The following is a 12,346-nucleotide window of genomic DNA, read 5'->3' on the forward strand; positions in this document are numbered from 1 at the left end:
GGAATGCCTATCAACTAGAGAATGGCTGAATAGATGTTAGTATATATTTATTTGTGATGGAATACTACTATTCTATAAGAAATGGTGAGCAGGATGCTGTCAGAAAAATCTGGAAAATCCTCCATGAGCTCATGTAAAATGAAATGTACTAAGCACAAAATAATAGCAATGCTGTGGGATGATTAGCTGTGAATGACTTTGCTATTCTTATCAATACAATGACTCAAGATTACTCTGAAAGTTGACTGGTTGGTTGTTGTCCTTCATTCTTGAAAAGAATCAAAATGACATGTATGTCATTTGGTACTCTGAAATATTTATGATGAAAAATGCAATCCCTACACAGAGAAAGAACTGATCATGTGTGAAGACAAATTGAAGCATACTTTTTTAAACTTTATTTTTCTCAAGTATTTTGGGGGAGATCTATGTTTTCTTTTACAATATGACTTTTATGGAAATATTCTGCATAACTTCACATATGCCTTCTCAATGGATGGGGGAAGGAAAAGAAAGATTCTGGAACTCAAAGTTTTAAAAACAAATGTAAAAATAAACATGTAACTGAAAAAATAATTTATGTATAAAAACTGCATTTTGTGTTTTAAATGTTTTCATAGACTAAAAAAATGTATTGAGATCTGACATACAGATCATTTGTCACCCTGGTTTTATATAATAAGACCAATGGCCATCCTACATGTTCCATTAATGTCCTTCAAATATAACAATATCTCTAGCATCAGAATCCCAGAATATCCCAAGACCCTATACAGAAGATTATGAGAAAACATGAACAAGAAATTTGCAAGATGAAGTGAGAATAGGTTATGGTCTATTTGGTTAAAAAGGATATCCAAATTGATGGATCATGGGTGCATCCAAGAATTAAGGACCATTATTAGCAATTAAGTGTTACTCTTTGGCAGATACTGATCTGCTACTGTTTCCTTTCTTAGTGGCTGCCAGTCCTATTTTCCTAATAGAACAAGAGCCATCAATTCATTATAATATTACTTACTAAGGATATAAATCACTAGAAAATTCAAAACACCTACTAGAGAATAAAAAACCCCCACAAGTTTCACTTCTCTCATTCCCAAGAACCTGATAATCAACTATGCTTTATAAAAACCCAAGGTGACATTAGAGTTTAATTAGGTGTACAGGAACTAGAGATTTTACACTAATTGAAAATATATCCAAAACTCGTTAGGAAGATCTTAATAGCTCTGGCTTCCCAAATCCAAAAATCTCATTTCTTCCATGGAATAGTGAATAAAAATCATACCTAATATTTTCACAACTTTTCTGGTCCTATTTTCTCATCTGTAAAATGTGAGCTTTGAACTAAATGACCTTGAAAGTGTCTTCTATAGCTAACATTCTAATTGCACAGCTGAGAAGGGGCAAACAAGAGGTTTCTCTCCATTGCCCCTATGTCTCAGGTTACCTAATACATGGCAGACATTTCCCCAATACGCTACAATAGCTGGTACTACAGGGATTTCAACTGAACATGAGGATATCAAAGGGGAAACAGTTACATGGAAGCTAGACAAGCTGATCAACAGGAAAACTATTAAAAGAGTAAGGTTTGATAAATACCTCATACTAGACTAAATGGAGCTCATGTATTTTTTAAGCAAAACATAACTTGTATGGGTAAAATCCCAGATCTGCTGAATAACTAAATTGAGACAAGTTCATTATATTAGCCTTCAGGGAAACATACCAAAAATCTGCAATATCAAGAGATTTAAATTATTACATGAGAAACAAAAATGTGAATCTGACAGATGTTCTCTGGAAAATATAAAACCTTAATGCAAGTCTCCATGTGTTTGTATAGGCTATTAAAAATACAAAGCATTGTCTTCAATTAATCCATTGTAAGCTTGATTTAAAAGGCACAGGTCCATGATTTTGATGGATGTAAGCAGCACAATGGATGTTGATGAAACTATGATGTTGTGATTATGCAAATTAAGTCTGTGGCCAAATCCATATGGTGAGAGGTAATCTCACAGTAGAACAAAGCAAATCTTTATATTTTGCTGTCACTGATCTGAATTAACAATACAAATCCTTTACCACCTTTCTAATGTAATACTAAAAATAACTGGAAAAGTAGAGTGGACTGGTGAATAGAGTGCCGTACTTGGTACCAGGAAAACCTAGGTTCAAATCACATCTCATCCACTAACTGTGAGATGTGTGAACTAGTCATTTAACTTCTCTGGGTAAAGGTATTATACCAGATTATTACACCATGTCAAATTAAACAAATTGTGAAATGAATATACTTCATTTGATTTGTGGACACATTTTGTATGTGTAAGCTCTGTCACTCGCGTCTGGCCGACTTCCTCTTTTAGCTTTTTCTGTCAACTCCAACTGGAAAGCTAACCTTGCTGTTCTCTCCATTATTCTCCATAAGAACAGATGATTAAAATTCTAGACTTTTAAGTCAGAATGACCAAAGTTCAGAAACCATCTGTGATACTACCAGTAGGAAAGATTGATTCCTCATGAAAAATGAGAGGGTTGGACTCAGTGGTATCTCATGTCCTTTCTAGATCTACAGATATGGCCCCAAATCCTTGTACACATTATCCCCTATGTTTTGGCTTCTATAAACACTATATTATTGAGGTTACTCTCTACATAACCTTCTTAGCATCAAATCCAATGACAGAGTTGTTTACTCATTCCTAAATCCATCTGGTATATAACTATGAAAGGAGAAATACCTTTAGAGTTAAGAACATGGGTTCAAATCTCATTTTTCATGCTCACTACCCATGTAACCTTAGGAAAATCTTTTTACACCTTGATTTTTTTTGGGGGGGGGGGTAAAATAAGGAGATGTACTAGAATGAACCTGATGTCCCTTCCTGCTGTCCTTAAAGTTATAATTATGAACTTCCTCCCTTTTTTCAGCATCCCAACACTATGAGACCACTATTGAAATTCTCCTTCTTAGGCTTCTATGTTTCTATAATCTCCTGGTTCCTTCCTCACAGATCTTTCAATACCCCTTGGTCTCTTTTAATGGTTTTCTCTTAAATGTGGATATTTCCCCCAAGGCTCTGTTTTAGTCCATTTCTTTCCTTTCTATATACTTTCTCTTCCACTTATCCATTCTCCTACATTTAATTCTATGTATGTGTATATATATATGCACATATATGCATAAACACATAATTTATATAAATATACATTATAGAAAATACATAATATGTAATATAAATATATTTATATAATATAAAAAGTAGGAGTGTGATGTCATTTTACTCAATATCTCTGTGAATATAATACTTAACCAAATGTAGCTTTATAAAAGTAGTCTGAAACACAAATGAGATCATGCAAATTTTAAGGAGATATGTCAATTATTATTAATCAATTAGAAACAAATTAACATAAAAAGCCCTCCTTGAATGGGACATCAAATGGTCCCACTGGGATGTTGTAAAGTATGTTGATAGATTTTATACTCTCCATTGAAATTTGTGGATGACAAAGAAAATAAATTAACACTAGATAGAATTTTCTCCAGTAGTTACTTGTACAAATGCACATATAATCATTATCTTGAGAAAGTGGAATCTGAAAAATAAAATGAAAGTTTAGATATCATCAAATGTAGAAAAATGGGGATAGAGATCAGAACTGTGATTTCATCAGTATAGAGAGCACATGAATAATTCCCTCTATCAGTGGAAGTTGATGGCATCTAAAATGTATAGTCTTAGGGAGTTGCAAGAACAAGGATGACAAAGAAAGGGCCTTTCCTGAAACCAAATTAAAATGTAACTGGGAAACACTTAACAAAAGAAAAAATACAATAAAACAAGGATAAGATAACATTTTAAAAATAATTCACATAGGCTCCAGGGATCCTTTTATATTAAATCATGGCCCTCATTTCTAGTTGGGTTCAATGCGGCCGGACTTTATAATCCCAGTTTGTAAATAGTGTGCATCAGAAGCTGAAGGTATACAATGGTGGGACAGAATGAGAATATGATCTATGACAACACAGAAAAAATGTAAACTATCTTGAATAAATATGAACAGCTAAAGAAGCTCCAACTATTCTGTGGGAAAACATGCATAAGACCCTGGGCCATTCTGGCACTTTGCCTTCTTTCTATCTATAATAGGATTGGTGTAGGGATCCACTTTGCTCTACTGCTGCCCAGGATGATTGACCTCTTGTGAATCAACACCCCCAATGAACCTCATTATTCCTGAAAAAACCTATTAATGCCCAATTTTATATGAGCCCCTTTGATATGTTAATATTCACTTGAAGGGTAGATCACCCTACAATGGCTATAATAAGGTCAGAACAGATTTAAGCCCCTTACATTTTGCCAAGCCTGCCCCTTTACAGCTGGACTTAAACTAAGGTCTCCTTGGCTCTGAGTACAGTTTTCTATCTACTGTGTCACAATGCTTCTGATAAGAGTAATAAACAAGTCATATTATGTGGAAAACCCATTCCCAGGCAGGTAAAAAGATTTTACTTAAGATTACTAGCAAGATATGCCCTTTCCCTTCTCTTTTTCTAGTCTTACTGGTCAAGACGAACCTTGGCATTTTCTTAGGACTGGGCTCCCCACTCTCTGCAGATGTGGGAAAGGAAGAATGTCCTGTAAATCAAGATCATTAGGATTCAAAGAGCAGATAGTATTCCACTGCTTAAAGCTAAGCAACCTCCCCGCCCAGGACATTACAAAGACCCAGAAGTCTTACTAGAAAATGGGTTTAATATTTATGAGCAGTTCAGTCCAGTGAGGTATGAGTTAGTTTGGAAAGGCTGCTGATACAGTGATGGAGACAGGAGACAGATTTGTTACTGCTGAGAAATTGGAAACTTGGCTCAAAGAAAGTTAAATCCATTGAAATGTAGCAAAAGTCTAAGAAAATAATGATCAGAACAAAGATTATAACATTTCCTGGGAGAAATATAAGCAAGTTAATTATAGCAGCTACCTGGGGACAATAGATGAATTTCAAGCTCATTTACTAATGTAGCTTTGGAAATGTTCTTGTGATTTAGAGATTCCTGGTGCACTAAGAGTTTAAATGACTTGTCCAGGACCACACAAGAAATAAACATCAGAGCCTGGCTTTGAGCCCAGGCCTTCAGACTCCAATACCAATAAGTATACTTTTAAGAAGACATTTCCCTGCTTCCCATCAACTGAGAAATAGCTAAACAAATGATGGTACATGAATGTAACGAAATATTTTTGTATTATAAGAAATTGTGAACGTGATAATGACAAAGCATAGAAAATTTATATAAATTGATGTAAAAGGAAGGATGCAAAGCCAAGAAATCAATATACACAATGGCAAGAATGAAAATGTAAAGAAAACCCACAAAATAATTAAAAATGCACATTTCGAAATTATAATTAACAAGTTTGACCCCAAAGAAGAGATATTATAGTGTTGGAGAAACTGGGAGACACCAAGTATGGATCAGAACATGTACATTAGGGATATGGAGAACAGAAAAAAAAGTAATCCAAGACCAAGTGGAAGGACATTTAGTAAAAACAACTTCCAGATTTATAATGGGAAGATCTTAACAAAGTAGAGAATGGCCACTGGATTTTTCTCAAGATTATGACCCCACTCAAGAGAAAAAAAGGCATTTAAATATGGATGCCAGATCAAGGGAAGGATCAAGATTAACCAAAGATACTGAGGAATGATGGTAGGTGACCAGGCTACCAACTACAAGGAAAGCCTCATAAAAAATCATGGTAAATTATCATCTTCCCATTCCATAATATCTCAGAGTTTGGCTACTTTCTGTGATGCTTGACATGACTTCCACAATTTTCTAATTCACACCTGAATCTCCCCTGCCAAGCTGTTATATTACCCCAAACTAGGAGGAAAATAGTCTGTTACTGGGATTTCACCTAAAGAGATTGAGTCTTCTCTGTCATCTTTCTTAGATTTCTCTCAAATTTCTTCCTACCCTTTGTACTCAGTAAATAGCAATATTGTTGAAAGACTATACTACTAGAACAAAGCTCTTGTAAAAGTTTTTTTTTTCCTTCCCAAATAAACTCTTAAGTGGAAGGAAACAAAGTTTGGATGGTGCCGGAGCATTTCATCAGATCACTAAATACAGTTGAAAGATAGGGTTGAAGTAGAGCCAGGATGCTCATGGGATTGGAAAACTCAGTAGGTGAGAAAAAGCAAACTTTGGCTAAGGGACAGTGGTCTTCCTGCTCATAGGCAGATCTTCCTGAAAGCAAACTTCCTTTGGAAAGCACTCTTCCTTTTAAATTCCTTTTGCCTTTGAGAATATGAGCTGTTACTGTAAATGTTTTCCATAACATCTGCAGTTTTTATTTTGTATAGACCTATTCATGTACACAATAAACCCATTTTAATAACACAAGGACAATTGGACAAGTGAACTAAAATGGTGAGGAAAATATAAATGGTTCTTTGAGCTTCCACATGAACCATTTGAATTTTCTGCATTTTATATCTATGATGTAATCACTGTAGGAAGCTCCCAAAGTGAAAAGTCCATTTGCTAATGTAATTTTGGAAATGTTCTCATGATTTAGAGCTTCCTAGCACAGTAAGAGTTTAAGTGACTTGTCCAGGACCATACAGGAAATTGGCATTAAAGGCTGGCTTTGAGCCCAAACCTTCAGACTCCAGCGCCAATCCTCTGAACTCAACCTTCTGCCAACTCTTAGGCATTCTAATAATGATAAAGAAATGGGGATAATTTATCATATAACAGAGAGGGAGAAGGAGACAGAGACAGAGACAGAGAAAGAGAGATACAGAGAGATGCAGAGAGATGCAGAGAGAGAGAGACACACACACAGAGAGAGACACAGAGAGTCATACAGAGAGAAATACAGAGAGAGACAGACACACAGAGAGACAGAGAGAGAAATACAGAGAGACACAGAGAGAGATACACAGAGAGAGAAAGAGACAGAGAGAAAGACAGAGACAGAGAGACACAGACAGAGAGACAGAGAGAGGGAGGGAGAGAAAAAAAGGGAGAAAGGGAGAGAGGGAGACAGAGGCAGACATATATAGACTTATGCTAATGAAGATAATTTTCCCAAGGTTCCTCTGAGGCAGGTCTGAGTCTTAAATATGTTTTTTCCATGCAACTGATTTGGAATGAGCTTATACAGCCTCCCAGGATAATATCTCTAATCTACTATCTTTGCTTTGGTACCAGTGCACCACAGCTGAAGTAAGAGCATGCCATAAGGAGAAGGGTGAATCAGCTGAGCAGGTGAGGATACATTCACAAGTTTGGAAATGCCATCTTATTCTATCTCAGGAATAAAATTATATATAATTATACCCTAACCCCTATCCTTCAATTGTATTTAGTGATCTGATGAAATGCTACGGCACTATCCGAACTTTGTTTCCTTTCATTTAAGAGTTTATTTGAAAAAAATCTTTTACCAGAGCTTTGTTCTGGCAGTGTAGTTTTTCAACAACACTATTTACTGGGAACAAAGAATAGAAAGAAATTTGAGAGAGATCTAAGATGACAGAGAAGACTCAATCTCTTTAGGTGAAATCCCAATTTATTAATAAAGGAGTTTACTACACAGAAAGAGACAGAGAAAGAGAGACACAGACAGAATTAGAGAGTGACAGAGAGACACAGGCAAAGAGACACAGAGAAAGAGTCAGAGTGACAGAGACAAACAGGGAGAAAGAGACAGATGGAGAGACAGAGAGAATAAGAGGAAAGAGACAAAGATACACAGAGAGACAGAGAAACAGAGACAAAGAGACACACAGAGGGAGAGACAGGGGGAGGGACAGGGGGAAGAAAGGAGAGAGGGAAAGTTGAAAAGGGGAATCCAAGAAATAAATCAAGTAATGTTACATCTCATAATTGTATATAATTGTACAGACTTTAAGAAGATCATTGGAGGCAGAGCTAAGATTGAGGAATAAAGTCAGGAATTTGTCCAATCTTTCCTCTTCTTTAAATAGTAACTCGAAAGAAATTTTCGAGCATCAGAACACCCAAAAAGATGGAGTAGAACATTATCCAGCAGAAGGCAACTTACAAGTTCAGCAGAAAAGGTCTGTCAGCCCAGGGTAGGAATCCAGCATGCAGTCTCAGTATAGGGCATGTGCCAGTCCAGGCTCCCTGCTCCCACCTGCACTCCAGCATTAGCCAGGTGGGACCTCTGAATCAGCAGCAGTGCTGGAGGCTTCAGGACCACTAGGCCCAAGGACAGCAGGGAGGACTTGAAAGGTCAGTGGAGAGGGTCTGTGGCACCAGGGTGGGAGTCTGGCATATAACCCTAATCGGCTGTCAGCAGAGCCCCAACCCTGGCCAGCACAATATATCTTACAGCTACAGTGGGGTAGGGACAGAACTAACAGTTCCAGGAGAGAAAAGTGTTTATGGTCAAGTTCCTAGAAGGATCTCTGAAAACAGCTGCAAAAAAGCCCCTGACGCTTGGGACAGTGAACCTCTCTGGAAATAGAGTCCTACCTTAACAAAGAGTTAAAAGTAGAGTTTGCTTTTTTTTTTTGCTACGAAAATGAGCCAAAAAAAAAAAAAAACTCTGACCATTAAAAGTTATTATGGTGGCAAGGAGGATCAAAATACACACTTACAACATAATAACAAACTCAAAGCTCCTACATCCAAAGCCTCCAAGAAAAATAAAAATTGGATTCAGGCCATTGAAGAGCTCAAAAGTCAAATTTGAATTTAAAAACCAAGTAAGAGAGATAGAAGAAAAATTAAATACAATTTCAAAAGAAAGTACAAAAAGCTAATGAGGAGAAGAATGAATGGCATAAAAAGCAAAATTGGCCAATTGGAAAAGAAGGTACAAAAGTTCACTGAGGAAAATAATTCCTTAAAAAATGAAATTCAGCAAATGAAAGCTAATGACTTTATAAGAAATCAAGATGCAATAAAGATGTAAAAATAGAAAAAATGTGAAATATTTCATTGGAAAAACAACTGATGATGAAATTAAGGGATGAGAAAGAAAAGTACTAAGAGAAATGGAAAGGGAAAAGTGGAATGATGCAAATTATCTGCCATAAAAAAGAGATAAGAAAAAGCTATTACAGTGGAGGGAAAGAAGAGGAGGAGAGGGTGAATAAGTGAACTTTACTCATCAGAATTGATTCAAATAGAAAATAACATACATATTCAATAGGGGTATAGAAATCTATCTTACCCTTCAGGATAATAGGAGGGGACAGGATATGAGGAAGAGGGAAGATGATAAAAGAAATGGCATTTTGGAAGAGGGAGTGCTCAGTGGCAAAACTCTTTTGAGAAGGGACAAGATAAAAGGAGAGAGAGAATAAATGGGGGGAGGAATACAATTAGTGATACTAATTGCAAAAAAATTTTCAGAGCAAGTTTCTCTGATAAGACTTTGTTTCTCAGAGAGAACTTAGTCAAATTTATAAAAAATAAGAGTCATGTCTCAATTGAAAAATGATCAAGAGATATGATCTGTGCCCAAAGGTCTGCAAATCCATTTGACCTAACAATACCACTACTAGGCATAAATATCAAAAGAGATTCAGGAAGAAAAAATAAAAAATAAAAATGACCTATATGTACAAAAATTATTCATAGTAGTTTTCTTCTAAAAACAAAAAAAAAAATCAAAATTGAGAGGATGCCCATCAATTTGGGAATGGCTCAATAAACTGTGATGTGTGTTTGTAATGGAATAGTATTGTTCTCTGGGAAATGATGAGCAAAATGCTCTCGGGAAAAAAAACTTGGAAAGTCCTCCATGAACAAAATGAAATATACTGTATATAAAGTAATAGCAATGTCCTAGGATGAACAGCAAATGACTTCGCTATTTTCACTAATACAATCATCTACAACTACTCTGAAAGACTAAGAATGAAAAATCTTATCCATATCCATAGCAGGAATTGATTTGAACTGCATACAGATTGAAGTAGTCTCTATTTCTTTCTTTCTTTCTCTCTCTCTCTCTCTCTCTCTCTCTCTCTCTCTCTCTCTCTCTCTCTCTCTCTCGGTTTAACTTTATTTTTCTTGGGAGTTTTTATTTTCATTAGGGTGGGAGATCTATGTTTTCTTTCACAACTTGATTTTTATGGAAATGTTTGGCATTACTTTACATGTAGTTTCTTAATTAGGGGCAAGGATAAGGGAGAGAAACTAGAACTCAAAATTCTTTTAAAAAGAAATGTAAAAAATTGTTTTGAATATAACTGGGGAAAATATTAAATGAATAAAATTTTTAAAAAAAGATCATTAGACCATTTTTGGTATTTTTTGTGTGTTATTTCCCAAAAAAAATATTGACTACTTTGCAAAATGAGTTTCATGAAACAACTTTAACTTAATTCAATTATCAAAATATTCATTTTTCATCTCTTCTCATCTTTGAGGATCCACAAATATCCCCTTCCCTAACTTCAGATTCACTACATCTTGAAATTTTTATCATTTGAGATAACAAAAACCTGCACCACTTTGGACTTTGGGAAGAGCTTTGGGAAACAAATGTGAAACAAAAGCAACAAATATTTTTCAGAAATAAGTAATCAATGACTTAAGATATTTTTGGTTTTTTGTAATCACATTTCTCCTTTGAAGTCAGTGTTTTTAACAGTGATGTATATATATAGCTTATGTACCATTCAAAAATAAACTAGCAGTGCCTATCTTGTGACCTCATAGATATTCGAATAATAATTTTCATTTTTAATGATTCTCAAAAGGATTTCATATTTCAAAGTACTTTTAGTGTTCTCCTAAAAGAGATTTTCCCTGCCTATGAGCAAAAAAGTTGAGCTTGATTTGGGGAAAAGTTAAGATCATGAACATATTTATTTAGGCCTCCTTGAGATAATAAAATATGGATCTGCTGATGGCAAAGTTGTTTCAAATGTGAGATCACCAGCTTACTGGTCTTCCATCCTGGTATGTCAGTCATCATTATTATAATTTGAATCATGAAGTCTAATCATATTCAAGCAAAATCCGACTTTCTAGTAGTTTGTATCTAAGAAGTTCTTATGTAAAACAGGTAGATTTGGATTTTGCACATCAAATTTAGATTTAGAGATAATAACATTCTCATCAAGCAAAAATTACAATCTATATATGGGATTACTTATTTTCTCCAAATTATGGGAACCACAAACAGCATTTAAGGAGATGCATGTATATAACCAGTCAAAAGTCAAACAGGAGAGAGTTGTTGGCAAATGATGGCCTAAAGTCTCGGCCTCCTCAACTATTTTAAAACTGAAATAGAGTTCATAAGTGTTCTTATAACAAGTTTCATTGCTGAAATTTAAGTTAGCTCACTGTGAACATAAAAATTTTCAAGAGATTAGCACATATATCAATCAATTTAAGCATTTAAGTAAGGTGGACCAACATGTACAAAACACAAGTGCTGGAGAACTTATATATTTGACATAATAACCATGTATACCAATTCTACCATACATTCAGAGTTTCCCTACATGACTGAATACACATGAACATGCCCTATCGGGCTGACACACAGCATATAAATTAGAACTTCACAGAAAATGTAAGAACAAACTATCTAGCGATTTCTCACTAATCTCCATCTCCCATCCATCTTCTACCACATCCACCCTTTATGATAGCCTTATATCAAAATTCACCTGTCACTCAATAATCAAGAGTCATAAAGAACCATTTACATTTTTCAATTCAGCAGCAAAAATATATGAAACACTAAGAAATTTCCGTGTAACAAAATGTGTGTAGAACAATGCAATCAAACTACATTTTTCATAAAATTCCCAGACAACGATCTATAGAGAAGGCAGAATGGCTAAGCAGCCGAGACAATAGAAATGATGAGGATTTATCATGGCTCACGTGGTAGAACCTGCACCAAATGATCTTTGTCAAGTTTTAATCTCAAATTCTTCATTTGAAAAGAATATAATAGGTATAGTCATATGAATAGCAGTCATACTGAAGCCAAAAAAATGTAGCTCATATTTATATAATATCACAGAATATCAGAGTCGGAAAGGACGGCAGGGACCATTTAATTTTATCCATATCCAAATAAGAACTTTCTCCACAATATGCCAGAGAGTATCTTTGCTTAAGCAAAGATTTCAAGTAGAACTCACTCCTTATTTGCCCATTTTTTAATAGAGAAGTAATATCTTGGAAATTTTTTCCTTACATCAAACCTAAAATGATATCTTTGCAACTCCTGGTTCTACCCTCTGAGCCAACCAGTATATATCTTAAAGAGATTCTTTAAAATGATTCAAAAAGAGCTATGATTCA

The sequence above is a fragment of the Antechinus flavipes genome, chromosome 5 (assembly GCF_016432865.1).
Source record: "Antechinus flavipes isolate AdamAnt ecotype Samford, QLD, Australia chromosome 5, AdamAnt_v2, whole genome shotgun sequence".
Taxonomy (NCBI): Eukaryota; Metazoa; Chordata; class Mammalia; order Dasyuromorphia; family Dasyuridae; genus Antechinus; species Antechinus flavipes.